Here is an 18,422-nt window from a genome sequence, read left to right as displayed (position 1 = left end):
GAGAGAGAGAGAGAGATCAACACATAGCTACTGGTACATACCCTCAGCCCCGAGGGAGAACTACTCCATCCTCGTCATGGAGAGCACCGGGATGATGAAGATGGCCACCAGAGAAGGATTCCCCCTCCAGCAGGGTGCCGGAACGGGTTTAGGTTGGCTTTCGGTGGCTACGGAGGCTTCTGGCGGTGGAACTCTCGATCTATTGTGCTCCCGGATGTTTTTAGGGTATATGGAGATATATAGGTGGAAGAAGTACGTCAGGGAGCCACGAGGGGCCCACGAGGGTGGAGGGCGCGCCCAGGGGGTGGGCACGCCCCCTACCTCGTGGCCTCCTCGTAGATCCCCTGACGTGCACTCCAAGTCTTCTGGGCTTCTTCTGATCCAAAAATAAGTTTCGTGAAGTTTCAGGTCAATTGGACTCCGTTTGGTTTTCCTTTTCTGCGATATTCTAAAACAAGGTAAAAACAGAAACTGGCACTAGGCTCTGGGTTAATAGGTTAGTCCCAAAAATGATATAAAAGTGTATAATAAAGCCCATAAACATCCAAAATAGTAGATAACATAGCATGGAGCAATAAAAAATTATAGATACGTTGGAGACGTATCAGCATCCCCAAGCTTAATTCCTGCTCGTCCTCGAGTAGGTAAATGATAAAAACAGAATTTTTGATGCAGAGTGCTACTTGGCATAATTTCAATGTAATTCTTCTTAATTGTGGCATGAATATTCAGATCCAAAAGATTGAAGATAAAAGTTCATATTGACATAAAAAATAATAATACTTCAAGCATACTAACTAAGCAATTGGTTCAAGCATACTTCAAGCATACTAAATAATGTCCTCTCAAAATAACATGGCCAAAGAAAGTTCATCCCTACAAAATCATATAGTTTAGTCATGCTCCATTTTCATCACACAAGAATGCTCTCATCATGCACAACCCCGAGGACAAGCCAAGAAATTGGTTCATACATTAGTAATCTCAAAACCTATAAACTTTCACGCAATATATGAGGGCGAGCCATGGACATAACACTATGGGTGGAATAGAATATAATGAGGGGGGTTATGTGGAGAAGACAAAAAAGGAGAAAGTCTCACATCAACGAGGCTAATCAATGGACTATGGATATGCCCACCGGTTGATGTTAATGCAAGGACTATGGATTGCCATGCAACCGATGCACTAGAGCTATATATGTATGAAAGCTCAACAAAAGAAACTAGTGGGTGTGCATCCAACTTGCTTGCTCACGAAGACCTAGGGCACTTGAGGAGGCCCATTGTTGGAATATAGAAGCCAAGTTCAATAATGAAAATTTCCCACTAGTATATGAAAGTGACAACATAAGAGACTCTCTATCATGAAGATCTTGGTGCTACTTTGAAGCACAAGTGTGGCAAAGGATAGTAACATTGTCCCTTCTCTCTTTTCTCTCAGTTTTTTTCTTTTTTTTGGGCCTTCTCTTTTTTTATGGCCTTTCTCTTTTTTGGGGCCTTCTCTTTTTTATGGCCTTTCCCTTTTTTTATATTCCTCACTTGGGACAATGCTCTAGAAAATGATGATCATCACACTTCTATTTATTTACAACTCAATGATTACAACTCGATACTAGAACAAAAGATGACTCTATATGAATGCCTCCGGTGGTGTACTTGGATATGCAATGGACCAAGAGTGACATGTATGAAAGAATTATGAATGGTGGCTTTGCCACAAATACTATGTCAACTACATGATCATGCTAAGCAATATGACAATAATGAATGTGTCATGATGAACGGAATGATGGAAAGTTGCATGGCAATATATCTCGGAATGGCTATGGAAATGCCATAATAGGTAGGTATGGTGGATGTTTTGAGGAAGATATAAAGAGGTTTATGTGTGAAAGAGCGTATCATATCACGGGGTTTGGATGCACCGGTGAAGTTTGCGCCAACTCTCAATGTGAGAAAGGGCAATGCACGGTACCGAAGAGGCTAGCAATGATGGAAGGGTGAGAGTGTGTATAATCCATGGACTCAACATTAGTCATAAAGAACTCACATACTTATTGCAAAAATCTACAAGTCATCAAAAACCTCGGCACTACGCGCATGCTCCTAGGGGGATAGATTGGTAGGAAAAGACCAGCGCTCGTCCCCGACCGCCACTCATAAGGAAGACAATCAAATAACACCTCATGTTTCAAATTTGTTACACAACGTTTACCATACGTGCATGCTACGGGACTTGCAAACTTCAACACAAGCATTTCTCAAATTCACAACTAGTCAACTAGCACGACTTTGATATTATTACCTCCATATCTCAAAACAATCATCAAGCATCAAACTTCTCTTAGTATTCAATGCACTTATATGAAAGTTTCTACTGATCTTGAATACCTAGCATATTATGATTATTTGAGAAAATTACCATGCTATTTAAGAATCTCAAAATAATCTAAGTGAAGCATGAGAGTTCATCTATTTCTATAATACCACCACCATGCTCTAAAAAGATATAAGTGAAGCACTAGAGAAAACGACAAACTACTCCGAAAGATATAAGTGAAGATCAATGAGTAGTCGAATAATTATGCAACTATGTGAAGACTCTCTAACATTTAAGATTTTCATATCTTGGTATTTTATTCAAACAGCAAGAAAAACATAATGAAATAAAATGACGCTCCAAGCAAAACACATATCATGTGGCGAATAAAAATATAGCTCGAAGTAAAGTTACTGATGAACGAAGACGAAAGAGGGGATGCCTTCTGGGGCATCCCCAAGCTTAGGCTTTTGGTTGTCCTTGAATAATTACCTTGGGGTGCCTTGGGCATCCCCAAGCTTAGGCTCTTGCCACTCCTTATTCCATAGTCCATCGAATCTTTACCCAAAACTTGAAAAGTTCACAACACAAAACTTAACAGAAAACTCGTAAGCTCCGTTAGTATAAGAAAATAAAAAACCACTTAGGTACTGTTGTGAACTCATTTAAATTCATATTTGTGTAATATCTACTGTATTATAACTTATCTATGGTTCATACCCTCCGATACTACTCATAGATTCATCAAAATAAGCAAACAACACATCGAAAACAGAATCTGTCAAAAACAGAACAGTCTGTAGTAATCTGGATCAAACGTATACTTCTTGAACCCAAAAAATTCTAAAATAAATTTATGGACCTGAGGAATTTATTTATTAATCATCTTCAAAAATAATTAACTAAATATCACTTTCCAAATAAAAATGGCAGCAATTCTCATGACCGCTAAATTTTCTGTTTTCTTACAGCATGATCAACAAGACTTTCCCCAAGTCTTCCCAAAGGTTCTACTTGGCACAAACACTAATTAAACAACTAAAACTACATCTAAACAGAGGCTAGGTGAATTATTTCTTACTAAACAGGGGCAAAAATCAAGGAACTAAAATAAAATTGGGTTTCCTCCCAACAAGCGATATCGTTTAACGCCCCTAGCTAGGCATGATAATGACAATGATGCTCACATAAAGGATAAGAATTGAAACATAAAGAGAGCCTCATGAAGAATATGACTAGAACATTTAAGCCTACCCACTTCCTATGCATAGGGATTTTGTGAGAAAACAACTTGTGGGAACAATAATCAACTTGCATAGGAAGGTAAAACAAGCATAACTTCAAAATTTTAAGCACATAGAGAGGAAACTTGATATTATTGCAATTCCTACAAGCATATATTCCTCCCTCATAATAATTGTCAGTAGCATCATGAATGAATTCAACAATATAAGCAGCACCTTACGCATTCTTTTCATGATCTATAAGCATAGAAATTTTATTACTCTCCACACAAGCAAAATTCTTCTCATTAATAGTAGTGGGAGCAAACTCAACAAAGTAACTATCATGGGATTGAAAATTGAAATCAAGATGACAAGTTTCATTGTTATTATTATCCTTTAAAGCATACGTGTCATCACAATAATCATCATAGATAGGAGGCATGCTTTCGTCATAATAAATTTGCTCATCAAAACTTGGGGAACAAAAAATATCATCTTCATCAAACATAGCTTCCCCAAGCTTGTGGCTTTGCATATCATTAGCATCATGGATATTCATGGAATTCATACTAACAACATTGCAATCATGCTCATCATTCAAATATTTAGTGCCAAACATTTTATGGATTTCTTCTTCTAGCACTTGAGCACAATTATCCTTTCCACCATACTCACGAAAGATATTAAAAAGGTGAAGCGTATGAGACAAACTCAACTCCATTTTTTAGTTTTCTTTTATAAACTAAACTAGTGATAAAAACAAGAAACTAAAAGACTCGGTTGCAAGATCTAAAGATATACCTTCAAGCGCTAGCCTCCCCGGCAACGGCGCCAGAAAAGAGCTTGATGTCTACTACACAACCTTCTTCTTGTAGACGTTGTTGGGCCTACAAGTGCAGAGGTTTGTAGGACAGTAGAAAATTTCCCTCAAGTGGATGACCTAAGGTTTATCAATCCGTAGGAGGCGTAGGATGAAGATGGTCTCTCTCAAGCAACCCTGCAACCAAATAACAAAGAGTCTCTTGTGTCCCAACACACCCAATACAATGGTAAATTGTATAGGTGCACTAGTTCGGCGAAGAGATGGTGATACAAGTGGTATATGAATGGTAGATAATAGTTTTTGTAATCTGAAAATATAAAAACAGCAAGGTAACTAATGATAAAAGTGAGCGTAAATGGTATTGCAATGCGTTGAAACAAGGCCTAGGGTTCAAACTTTCTCTAGTGCAAGTTCCCTCAACAATACTAACATAATTTGATCACATAACTATCCCTCAACATGCAACAAAGAGTCACTCCAAAGTCACTAATAGCGGAGAACGAACGAAGAGACTATGGTAGGGTACGAAACCACCTCAAAGTTATTCTTTCCAATCAATCCGTTGGGCTATTCCTATAAGTGTCACAAACAGCCCTAGAGTTCGTACTAGAATAACACCTTAAGACACAAATCAACCAAAACCCTAATGTCCCCTAGATACTCCAATGTCACCTCAAGTATCTGTGGGTATGATTATACGATATGCATCACACAATCTCAGATTCATCTATTCAACCAACACATAGGACCTCAAAGAGCGCCCCAAAGTTCTACCGGAGAATCACGACGAAAACGTGTGCCAACCCCTATGCATAGGTTCATGGGCGGAACCCGCAAGTTGATCACCAAAACATACATCAAGTGAATCACGTGATATCCCATTGTCACCACAGATATCCACGGCAAGACATACATCAAGTGTTCTCAAATCTTTAAAGACTCAATCCGATAAGATAACTTCAAAGGGAAAACGCAATCCATTACAAAAGAGTAGAGGGGGGAGAAAACATCATAGGATCCAAATATAATAGCAAAGCTCGCGATACATCAAGATCGTATCACCTCAAGAACATGAGAGAGAGAGAGAGATCAAACACATAGCTACTGGTACATACCCTCAGCCCCGAGGGAGAACTACTCCCTCCTCGTCATGGAGAGCACCGGGATGATGAAGATGGCCACCGGAGAAGGATTCCCCCTCCGGCAGGGTGCCAGAACGGGTCTAGATTGACTTTCGGTGGCTACGGAGGCTTCTGGCGGCGGAACTCTCGATCTATTGTGCTCCCGGATGTTTTTTGGGTATATGGAGATATATAGGTGGAAGAAGTACGTCGGGGGAGCCACGAGGGGCCCACGAGGGTGGAGGGCGCGCCCCCTGCCTCGTGGCCTCCTCGTAGATCCCCTGACGTGCACTCCAAGTCTTCTGGCTTCTTCTGATCCAAAAATAAGTTCCGTGAAGTTTCAGGTCAATTGGACTCCGTTTGGTTTTCCTTTTCTGCGATATTCTAAAACAAGGTAAAAACAGAAACTGGCATTGGGCTCTGGGTTAATAGGTTAGTCCCAAAAATGATATAAAAGTGTATAATAAAGCCCATAAACATCCAAAACAGTAGATAACGTAGCATGGAGCAATCAAAAATTATAGATACGTTGGAGATGTATCAAAGGTCCATGGTTAAGGGGGTGCTAGTAAGTGCTTAGATGTGCTTAAATGAGGTGCTAAGTGCATTAAATGGCTTAGTAACTCAAGTATTCAATGCATAGGTGCTTAGGTTATTGGTGCCACATCATATTTTATGCCTACGTGGCAGGCTTAGCAGCTATAGATGGTGGAGCACTGGTAGAGGCCAAGGCTGGTCATAGTGGGGAGTAACTTATACTGTAACATATTACTATATTACTCTAAACATCTCTATAAACCGGAAAGGAGGGAGTAGTAACATAGACTAGTGTCATATGCAGAGTATGGGAGCACATGATATTTCCCCGTCCGGACCGATCCTAAGTTGGCTTCTCACCTTCTTGGCCCAACCAAAAACCCTCCCCCCTCCCGCGCGCGCTTCCCTCCCGGCGCCAGCTGAGCCCGCTGCTCCACATTGATGGCAAGTCAGGGCGACGCGACCTCTCACTGCTTCCGCCGTTGAAGCGGCACGTCGACCGAGGGCACCTCCCACTGCACGCCCGGCTTTTCAGACTACACAGTGGAGAGTAACTTTAGAGCAAGTACTACAATAGATGACATAAGCAGGCTATAAGGATTTAAATATAGTATTTGTGCTTAGTTGAAGGAGAGAGAAGAGGAAAGAGAAGAGAAACGGATTGTAAACGTGTAGCCGGCTGTACTCCAACATACTTTATGAGACAACAGGTGGGGCCATTATTAATGATATAGTATTTATACTAAAGGGACTAACGGACGCCTTAATTACTCTGGGTTTTTTTCAGACAAACCTTGGTGGAGCTATTATTGACTTGGACGTGGGGTTTGGGGGCCAAAGGCCTACTATTATACTCACACGACCGACCTGGCATGCTCTACCCTAGCTGCTGCTGTATCATATGGTTTCGCACCATTCCAGATCTTAGTGCCGCCACGCAATTCTTCTCCAGCCCTCCTTCCGGCGTGCACCACGAGAAGGGACAGCAGTCCTCTGAACCCCACCTTTCGTGATCCTGGACAGGAGAGGGGTGATCAGGTTTTTGGGGAGCACACTCCTGTGACTGCTGCCAGCGACGACTTCCTCAACGACAGCCTTCTGCCCCGACCTCGGTAACCTCTTCATCAACGACATGAGTGACAACATCAACCACAGCGGTTCTGCTCCCCCTGTACAGTATGTGATTCTGTCCTCCTGGTTTAGTCCACATTATTACTTTGATGTTTGCAACTGTCGTCATGATCTATTTGCTGCCGATTCAGATTAAATCTCATACTAAATTGCTCATATATTCAACAATCCAATCCAAAAACCTGATTATAGGCAATTTACTCCGAGTGGTTTTGTTGCGCTTTTGAAGCCACCTACTTTTAAGGGGGTGCAATATAAAAGGTGGCGCACAAGAGCAGTATATTGGTTTCAGATCATGTACTGCTATGACGCCACTAAGGGTAAGCCTGAGGGCGATCTTAATCCTACACAGCAGGAAGCTTTTCAGAACATGGATACCCTCTTCAAAGCCGCCTTGCTGAGTGTTCTTGACGATTCCATTATGGATTCATATATGTTGTTTGACAGCGGCAAAGACATGTGGGCTGCACTCAAGGCGACGTTTGGGCCCTCGGGCGCTGGCAACGAGTTGTACATCATGGATCAATTCTGTGACTACAAGATGACTGATGAATGCTCTGTTGTTCAGCAGACTCATGAGATACAATCACTCTATAAGGAACTTGAGTACTTTAAGTGTGTGTTGCCAGACAAATTTGTTGTTGGGACCATCATTGCCAAGCTTCCACCTTCGTGGAACGATTTTGCTATTTCTCTGAAAAACAAGAGACATGAGTTTTCTGTTTTGGATCTCATTAGCACTTGATTTTGAGGAGAAGGCGAGAGCAAAATACACATGTGCTCAGGTCACTGAGGGATCTTCTAGTGCCCACATGGTACACGAGAAGAACTTCCAGCCCAACCAGCCCCAAAACAACAAGAACAAATCTCACGGGAAAGGCAAGTTTGATGCAAAGAACAAGCCATCACATTCTACCAACTTCAAGAAGAATTCTCATAACGGGAAGGGATACAAACCTCAGTTTTGGTAGCACCGCACAAAATTTATATGGCTGCATCTACCTGCTGTCAGCTAACCTCATGGTGCTCCAGGTATTCCTACATTCGTAACTAGGTACAATGACCACCTCAAGATGAAATTAGCTTATTCGTATGTTGACTTGCTGAATGTAGTGCGGAACGATCCTGTCATGTGTGGAGGAGCAAACAAGAAGTGTACCCGAAGGTGAAAATAAACCAAGGACTTATGAAACTATATATAATCTTCCTCAAGCAGGTCAGTATCCCCTTCGTCCAGATGATCGTGTTTTGTCATGCCGAGCTATTGATATGTGCTACTGTTTTGCAACACCGTTTAAGTATAACTACTATTTTCCTATCTTTTCAGATTTAGGTCAATGAATATGATTTCAGGAGAACTACACAATATGGACTCATGTTGAGTCATCTATATTGACTCATGTGTTTGCTGCAAATGTGTCAGCATCAATTGCAAGATGAGGCAGCTAGCTAGCTGTGGAGTTGCCAACATGTTCAAAGTGCTCGCAACATTGAGAAGAAACAAGCATGCACAAGAAATTAATGTGTGCCCAGGGAGGCCCTTTGCTCAGAGAAGCATCGACCGATTTTCTTTATTTCCACACCTTCTCACATCTTTGTATTGGTTATAGTATGGTGAATCATTGAGATGCATAGACATGCTGAACTTTTGTTCTTCTCAATGTTAGTATGCATACCGTATCTTCTGAAGCTTAGTTTAATGTGAGTGTCTGCATCCAGTACCGCATCCTCTAGTTTGGTGGATGCACATAGAGAAAATAAATCTCCTTAATTTACTCCATAACCACCCTATTGAATAGGCCTAGTAACAAACCAGGTGCATGCAGTGGCCGGCGGGCACATGCATCCTGCATGCATGGCCAGTCAGCCAAGTCCATGCGCCAGCTCCAATGCAGCAACGCAAAAGAAGAGAGCGGTTCTTGGAAAAAACGAGTAGTTAGTGCAGCGGGCCTTATAAACACGAACAGCTTGCTCTCACGCTTCCGTCTCCCCCCCCCCCCCAATACCTCCCGCTCCCCAATCTTCCTCACTTGTCCAGAAAACCCCCGCTCACCTTCTTCCTCACTCGTACAGAAAACGCATGCTCCTCTTCTTCCACTCCTACAGAAATCCCCAGCCCTCCTTCTTCCCCACTCGCACTGCCACTAGGCTCGTCTCTGGCAACTCTGCTCAAACCCGTGATCTCGGTGCGACACCCACAAGGAAAATGGAGTCAGCTGGCCCCAGCGCCAAGAAGATGAGGCTCCCACCAGCGGCGACGCCGGTTGTAGATCCCGCACCCGGTAGCGCGGGGAGAAGTGGCGAGCCCTCCCCCCCCACCTGGATCTGAGGAACCGGTAGAATCTCCGGTGGACCACATCAGCGATCTCCTGGACGTCATCCTTGAGGAGATCATCTCGCTTCTCCCCACCAAGGATTGCTGCCGCACACAAGTCCTCTCAACTCGGTGGCGCCCTCTATGGTGCACCGCGCCCCTCAATCTCGACTGTCGTCAGATATCTGTCCTTCCTGAATTTGATCTCCTCAGAGCCATCGCCTCTTCTCATTAGCAGGGCCCCGTTCAATGCCTCTGCATCCCGACACACTACCTGCTGTCCATACCCGGCAAGGTGGACGCTTGGCTGACATCCCCTGAATTCGGAAAACTCTAGTAGTTTGAGTTGTACCATTACCATAAAAGTTTCATATCACGAACACACCAAGAATTCGTGCCCACACCACCATTGTCCATCTCACGGTTTTCCTCCTCTCTCCACACCGCCACCTTCGCCCGATGCCATTTACCAGACAATCTGGTACAAATGCTACGACTCCCACTGCTAAAAATACTTTCACTTGTGGTGGTTTATCTGTCGGAGGCCTCACTGCACAGCATCATCCACTCCAGTTGCCCTGCCCTGGAGCGCTTGCTGATTGTTTTGCGAATAGAAATCCGCATCAGTTGTCTCCAAATAAAGTCGCCTCACCTTAAAAGCATTGGAATTTGTTTTGAAGGATAGCAGCTCATCATCGAAGATGCCCCTTCACTTGAAAGGTTGCTCCTTGATAATTGTTATACACCTTCACAAATAACTGTCGTCTCTACGCCCAAACTGGAGACCTTGGGTGTAATTCGTGACCCGTTTAATAATCACAAGGAGTTGGTGTTTGGCTCCTCACCTTTTCAGGTACCGTATATTATCATCTACACATTTGTAATCATATGCTGCATTTTTCATTTGTGCGCAGAAGTTTGATATCATCTTGGAGTACACGTTGGGTACTAATATTATGTTATATGCTCAATGAAGAGTTCGTCCATTGATAGCCTATCAATGCTGTTGGATTCTGTCAAGATCATATATATCAGAATGTATAGTTTTGATCTGGACATAATTATTTGCTTGCTGCGATGCTTTCGATCTCTGGAGAATTTATACATAGAGGTGATGATTTCATGCACATGAAAGCCCATATAAATTGTACTAGAATTAACTGTTCAGATGTCGTTCTTTTGACATACTCTTTTTTTGGACCTTAACTGTTTTCAATCTTCATGTCTACTTAGGCAGAACCCCATGGAGAAAAACATATAACCAATCGGTGGCGTAATAAGAACAAGGATTTTGTCAGTTCGCATGAGATTCGTTTGAGGACAATAACAATGGAATGATATGCATCCAACCAGGCAAACATAAGCTTTGTCACATTCTTCCTGTTGAATGCGAGGTTACTATTGTCCATGAGGCTTAATTTTTACCGCAAGATATTTCTCACGAAAGGACATGTTGAACAGCAAAAAAGAAGTTTCAGGTGGACAAATGGGCTTCTAAACGATGGAACGATATGCATCCAACCAGGCAAACAGAAGCTTTGTCACATTCTTCCTGTTGAATGCAAGGTTACTATTGTCCATGAGGCTTAATTTTTACCGCAAGATATTTCTCATGGACGGACATGTTGAACAGCAAAAAAAGAAGTTTCAGGTGGACAAATGGCCTTCTAAATGTGCTCGGCTTCTATATACAACAAGTTGTAGTCATCCTGAAATAAAAATTTTTGCATAGGATGTTGATTTTATGGATCAGACCGATCCATTTGTTTGTGACTGCAAAAAAGAGTGGTTGGATTAGATGTTACTGTCATGTTCAATCTGGGTTTTGTCTAAAAATTTGATGAACAATTAATCCTTGGGCTTTTTGTACCATTTGTATGCTTGAGTTGCATCTTGTTACCCTCGTACTCCCCTCCACCTGCCACTACACTGCCGCATCTTCCACGGTTGTTGTTCGTTCCCGTCCGAGGCCTCGCCATCGTTCTCTGCCTTGGTTCGCTCACTGTGCCCGCCGCCGTCTGGCGTTGTCAACATGGTCAACAACCAAGAGGATTCAGGAGATTACTGTACGTGGATAGGCTGACAGTAGGGACCCACCAGGGTCATTGCATTTCGCAAGCAGGTGCCTCGTTATTACAAGCCAAATAAATAATTATTCCTAATTGTTTGACAACTAGGTCCCACGCCATTGTCAATGTAGTCAGTAAACGAGAAAATTACACAACAAGCGGATAACACCAGGGACCCAGCAGCTCACCCAGTTGTTTTTTAGTTTCGGAGATGGATCTCAACTGCGCGTTGTGCGGGGGCTGTGGCCCGTCTAGCCCACGCTTACGCTTTTATTAAGCACATGACGAGCCCAGTTGATATACTTTTCTTTCTGAAATTGGCTAGCCCAGTTCTTTTTTTTGGAGAATACCAAAACTGAGGCCTACTTTCTTTTCTCAGCCCTGCTGGGCTGCAAATCTTCCAAGACGACGAGGCATGTAAGTAGTAAGAAATGGGCTTCCCCAAAAAATGGGCTATAAGTTGTAAGAAATGGGCTGTAAATTTTTAAACCAAAGCCAACTGGCAATTGCAGTAAAATATCATTTTTTTCAGGATTTCTCTACTCTCTACTCTTATAAAAACCAAAGCCAACTGGCAATTACATTAAAATATCATCTTTTCTCCCCAAGATAAACTACTCATACAAATGCATCTTCATGTTCTGTGCAACGAACGGGCATCTTGCTAGTTAAGATTCTAAATTTCATTCTTTTGTTGCGGAGAATTGTTTTTTGAATTTTATTTTGATATAATTTTTTGAAAATTATTTTTAACGTGACTCGAAATTTCCTGATTAAAAGAGTTCGGACCCCACCGAAATATGCAAAACTTCGTTGAATTTTTTAGCAATGCCCAGAATATATGGTCTGTAATGCTAATAAAAAGAATATGGGCTTCAAATATCCTTAAGAATTAGCAAATGGGCTGTAAATTATTGAAAATGATGGCTAATGGGTTGTATGCTGTTTTCCACAGATTTGGAGGCTGACTTCTGGGCCTACTCGGTTGACGATGACGCTGTCCTAAATTTTTTTGACGCATATGCAAGGCTTTGTCAACTTAGTCAACACACAACAGTGACTGTTGGATGTCCATCCAACGGCCGCCGTGCTTCTTCAATCTTTGATCTTCCTGCTCCAGCCGCCCAAACCAGTGTCGGCGGGACTGCCTACTCCCTCCTCCCGTGGCTGGTTATGCTGCCGCCAGGCCATCCCTCTGACCACCCACACATCCTGTTATTTTCCGGCGACGTCAGCCTCACTCCGCAGCCGACCAGTCAGAGCTCATACTCCCCTCAACATGGGCATCCGCTGCGGTGGCTTCGCCGGCTCTGGGTGGTTCTCTTCCTGGGCCTCGCCCTCGTCCATCGCGTTTGTGCTCTCGACGCAGCGAGGTCAACATGGTCAACAAACAACAGTCATCGGAAGAGGCTGACAGTAGGGGCCCACACAAGGAAATGCCTCCTTATTATGCACAAAATAATGATTCCTCCACCTGATAGATGGGACCCACTGGAAGGGCCTTTGTATTTCATGAAAAAAGCGTTCCCCCCGCTGTCAGCTCGGACCCACCAAAAGTGCCTCCTTATTACACACAAAAAATGAATACTCCCCCTGCTAGCTGGGACTCACCTTGGTGGGAGGCTGACTTGTGGGCCTACTAAGTTGACGGGGACGGAAGGCTTTGTCAACTTAGTCAATATGAACGATTCTAGCTCCAATGACTGTACGATGTCCATCCAATGGTCGTTGTGTTTCTTCAACCTCTAGTCTTCGTGCTCCAGCCACCCAAAGTAGCGCCGGTCGTGCCGCATGCTCCTGCCTCCCGTGGCCGGCTGTGATGCCGCGGAGGCCTCACTGCCCCCTACTACTCCCATCGCTGGCCAGGCCATCCCTCTACTCACACACACCCCCTGTTATTCTGCGGCGACGACAGCCTCACACCGCAGCCGAACCAGTGAACCCTCGTACTCCTCTTCGCGTGGGCATCCACTGCTGCGTCTTCCCCGGCTCCGCGTCGTCCCCTTCCTAAGCCTCGCCGTCGTCCAGCGCTGTGGTGCTCTCGGCGCGGCATGGTCAATGTGGTCAACGACCGACTTCCATCGGAAGAGTACTTTATGTGGAGAGGCTGACAACTGGGTCCATGGCAGCCGCAAGGAAGTGCCTCCTTATTACGCACAAAATAATTATTCCTCCACCTGATAGCGGGGAACCACCGGACGGGCCACCGTATTTCACGAAAAAAATGATTCGCCCCCTGACTGCTGGGACCCACCAGCTACATCTTCGCACAAAAGGAAGTGCGCCCGGGCAACAAAAAAACGATTCACCCCCTGACTGTTGGGCACCACCAGCTACATCTTCGCACGCAAGGAAGTGCCTGATAGTCGGGACCCACCTGGTCGAAGCGTATGTAGCGTTGTCATTCTGGTCGCGAACATGTACGTACATACTAGTGGATCTAGAGGCGCGCAAGTGTCGTAGTAGAGGCTCGCACATAGCATGTACACATACGTTCATCGGCCAGTATGCAAGAAAGAAAATACGGCCACGTACGTACATACCGGCGGATCTCGAATGCCTACTCGCGCATATATACGTATGGCCAGGGCTCGTGTACATGGCTGGGTCGGAACAGAGAAACAACGTCGTCGTCCTGTTCATGGGGAGCCAACCGGCTGGGTCGGAACGGAATGTCACGTCGTGTTAATAGGGAGGGCTTGGACGGAACAGGCGACGGAAACGAGGCCTGGCGTACCGCAGAACGGAGGAAACGGCCTTGTGTTCGACCGGCCACGTTCGAAACGGGATCCTGTTCATCGGGAGGGGTCTTGCATACCGCAAAATGGAGGAAACGGACTTGTCCTGGACCTCCTACGGTCGAAACAGGGTCCTCTTGATCGGGAGGCATGTGGCGTACCGCAAAACGGACGAAACGGACTTGTGTTGGCGCGCTACGGTCGAAATGGCGGTCCTGTTCATTGGGAGGGGTGTGGCGTACCGCAAAACGGGACTCCATGGGATACTGTTCATCTCCACCGTCGACCTCCTCCAGCCTCCACGGGCTATTGTTCATCCACCGTCGACCTCCTCCAGCGTCCACCTGCGGCTGTTCATCCACGGGCTCCTGTTCATCCAGCGTCCACCGCGCGCTACTCCACCAGCTACTGTTCAACCATCCCTCTCCACGGGCTCCTATTCAATCACCCCTCCACGGGCTACTGTTCATCCACCCCTCCACCATCTACTATTAATCTAGCCCTCCACTAGGTCGTCCTGTTCATCCAGTCCTCCATGGGATCCTGTTCATCCAGCCCCAATCGGCTCGATCGATCGGGGTCCTATTCATCCAGAGGCAACGCCACGGGGTCCTGTTCATCGACCCCCACCGCTCACTGTTCATCCAACCCCCCACCCCCCATGCAACGCTCACTGTTCATCCAGAGGTAGCATCGACCGGCTTCAGTTAGCAGCAGTAGCGAAGGAGTTGCTCGATCGGGTTCAGTAACACGTAGCCTGCACTGCAATCGCTCGGGTTCAGTTAGAGCCCAACGCCTCGCTCGGGTTCAGTTAGAGCCAACGCCTCGCACACATGCGCGTACGTGTACGAGAGAAACGCGCATCACTCGGCCCCCGACCACCCACCGTAACCGGAACTCGCTGAAATTTTCCTCGCCCTCGCTTCTACCATGGTTTTTTCCATCATGGACGGCCTAGAGAATGTCATGCAGCTGCGTCTCCGGCCCGCCCAGGACGAAAAGCCCATTTTCTGTCATGATTTTTTGTCATAGAAGTAGGAGCTCACCACATCTATGATGATACCGGGTTTTGTCACAATTATCATCATAGAAGTGTCATAAGTATGACAAAAAAATTCGTTCAGCCCAAAATGTCACGAATGTGTCTTTTTTTTGCAGTGGTAATTTCTTCACCCACCATAATTTATGCTATATTGAGAGAAGCCACTAGTGAAACCTATGGCCCCCGGTGTCGGTGTCAAAACCGGCGGATCTCGGGTAGGGGGTCCCGAACTGTGCGTCTAAGGCTAATGGTAACAGGAGGCGGGGGACACAATGTTTACCCAGGTTCGGGCCCTCTCGATGGAGGTAATACCCTACTTCCTGCTTGATTCATCTTGATGATATGAGTATTACAAGAGTTGATCCATGTAACGCCCCGGATGTAATTTGCCATAATTGTAACTCCGACTCTGCCATTTCCGCCTTTAGGTTATGAGATTCGTGGTTGGGTTTGTGTCTTCATTTTGCATTTTTCTCATTTCATGCATTTCATATCATGTCATCATGTGCATCGCACTTGCATACATGTTCGTCTCATGCATCCGAGCATTTTCCCCGTTGTCCGTTTTGCAATCCGACACTCCTACGTCCTCCGGCGTACCCCTTTTGTCTCTTTTCGTGAGCGGGTGTTAAACATTCTCGGAATGGACCGAGATTTGCCAAGTGCCTTGGTACACCACCGGTAGACCGCCTGTCAAATTTTGTGCCATTTGGAGTCCGTTTGATGCTCCAACGGTTAACTACGGAACCGTAAAGGCCTTGTGTGTGTTGCAGCCCAACACCCCTCCAAAACGGCCCAATAAATCTTCCAAACCCCTTCCATGTCCTCCGACATCAGATCATGATCGCGTGGGCGAAAACTACACCTCATTTGGACACTCCTACCTCCTCCTAGCTTTAAATATGTGCTCCTCGTCCAATTTTGCGGTCCAAAAACCCTAGATCCACCCTCATCTGCCGCCGGACACGTCCGGTCCGCACCGGACGGAATCGCCGCCGCGCCTGGACGAATCACGTCGTGCCACCCACCGCCCTGCGGCCCACGGGAGCCCGCGCCAACCGTCGCCGCATGCGCGAGGCCCACGCCCGACCACCGCCGCCTTCTCCCGCCGCCGACCGCTCTCCTCAGCTGCCTCCATCGCCGGCGCGCCACCGCCGAACGCCTCCAGCAAGCCGCCAAACGCCTCCTCTAGCACTGCCCTGCCGCCAAGCGCCTCCGCCAGTGCTGCCCCGTACGCCGCCGCCCACGCCCGCACGCTCCGGCCACCGGCGACGCCCTCCCCAAGCTCCGGCCACCTCCACCGCTCCTCTCCGGCGAAGTACCCTGGCGAGAGCTCGCGCCCACCTCGGTTCGTGCGCCCGGGGTCAAACCCTAGATCTGGGTGAGGTGTTTTTCTAAGTCTTCATCTCTGCAACATTTTCAGACTCTGTTCAACGCATCATAACTTCCTGCATGTCGCTCTGTTTTGTGCGTATGATATATCAAAATGTTCGTCATGATGTGCTCTTCATTTCATTCCATTCCATTTTGACATGCTTATTTGAGTCCATCTTGATGCCAAAATCGTGGATGCAAGAGTACTATAAATTGTTAGGTGCTGATTCTTAGTAGATTATGAGGTTTTGTCATTTTTGCTACATTTCTTGTGTGCTGCATATGGGCATGGGCTCTACATGTGTTTTGGTCTATGCCATGCCATCTTTACAGGGGTGCTTGCCATGTATTTTTGTGAGCTTTGTGGTGACTAGCACAAGCATGCAAAGTATCCTTCGTGATATTGTTGATTGCAGGGACTTAGGATTTTGCTAAGTCCTTGCTCTGCTGTTATTTTTATGCCATGTATCCATGATGCTACAGTGAGATCCATGCTTGTTTTGAGTTGCTTCAGTAAGGATGATTTGGACATATGGTTATTCTCTATCCATGCATGTCCCTGTCTGCAATAATGGAGTGCCCTAGAATGACTTAATCATGCTCTACTTTTGCTATAAAATGTTCCTGACAGATTGTTTACATGTTAATGAATTTCGCCATGGTTGTTGTAGTTGATCCAAGCATGCTATAAACTTTTTCTTGCCATGGTTAGCCTTATGATCATGTCTTCTTGCTGGTAGTATGCTTATATTGTCATGCAATACCTTTTGGTGAGCGAATCGAGCTCGCAAAGATGCCTTCATAATTCTGTTTATGCCATGCTCAATTTTTTGCTAAGTCTGAATCTGTTAACGAAACTTGCTATGTTTAAATGGGTGCCATATTATCTTCTGTGCCTTTTTGGCTCTTGGTCAGTAAGGGACTTTTGTTCTATGCATTTAGTAGCTTCATGTCATGCCTTTGTTTGCTATGATCTATTCCTTTAGCATGTTGTTAGATTGCTCTAAACTTTGCTTCCTGATGTTATTCCTGGCATGTTAGTAATTTTCACCAAGTCTGTGAAGCTGATATCTTTTGCACTTTTGTCATGCTTGTTTGAACCTTCTCTGGTGTGATTTAGCCATAGCTCAGTGTTCATCTTTTATCAAGCATCTTGATTAGATCACTGCCATGTGCTTTGTTGTTATGTTGGAGTGCAGTAGCTTAGTTTCTTGTTGCATTCTAGGTGGCATTGTGCTGTTAATCGCAGAATTGTGTCATTATTGTTTTGCTTGCCATTTGCAAACCGCGAATCCGATTCCGGTGATCTTTATATTGATTTCGACCGAAATCATCTCATCTTTCCAGCGGCACACTTGGTTTGCCAAGTTGATGCCTGGTTCAATCTTTTCCTTCCGGAACACGCATATGCATTGCATATCACATCTCGCATATCATGCCATGTTTTGCATCATGTTGCTTGCGCATTGCATTGTGGTTGATTGTTGTTTCCTTTGCTTGTGTTCTTGCTTTGGGTAGAGCCGGGAGACGAGTACGTAATCGGGGAACCCGTTGAGTATGCTAACGAGGATCAAGCTTTCGTCAACACTGAGAACTTTGCAGGCAAGATGACCATACCCTCGAAATCACTTCTATCTTTGCTTGCTAGTTGTTTCGCTCTATTGCTATGCCGAGATACCTACCACTTGCTATATCATGCCTCCCATATTGCCATGGCAAGCCTCT

Source organism: Triticum urartu, chromosome 3A, assembly GCF_056163025.1.
Source record: "Triticum urartu cultivar PI428250 chromosome 3A, HENAU_Tu73, whole genome shotgun sequence".
In the NCBI taxonomy this organism is placed as follows: Eukaryota; Viridiplantae; Streptophyta; class Magnoliopsida; order Poales; family Poaceae; genus Triticum; species Triticum urartu.
Note: the sequence above shows the minus strand (reverse complement) of the source record.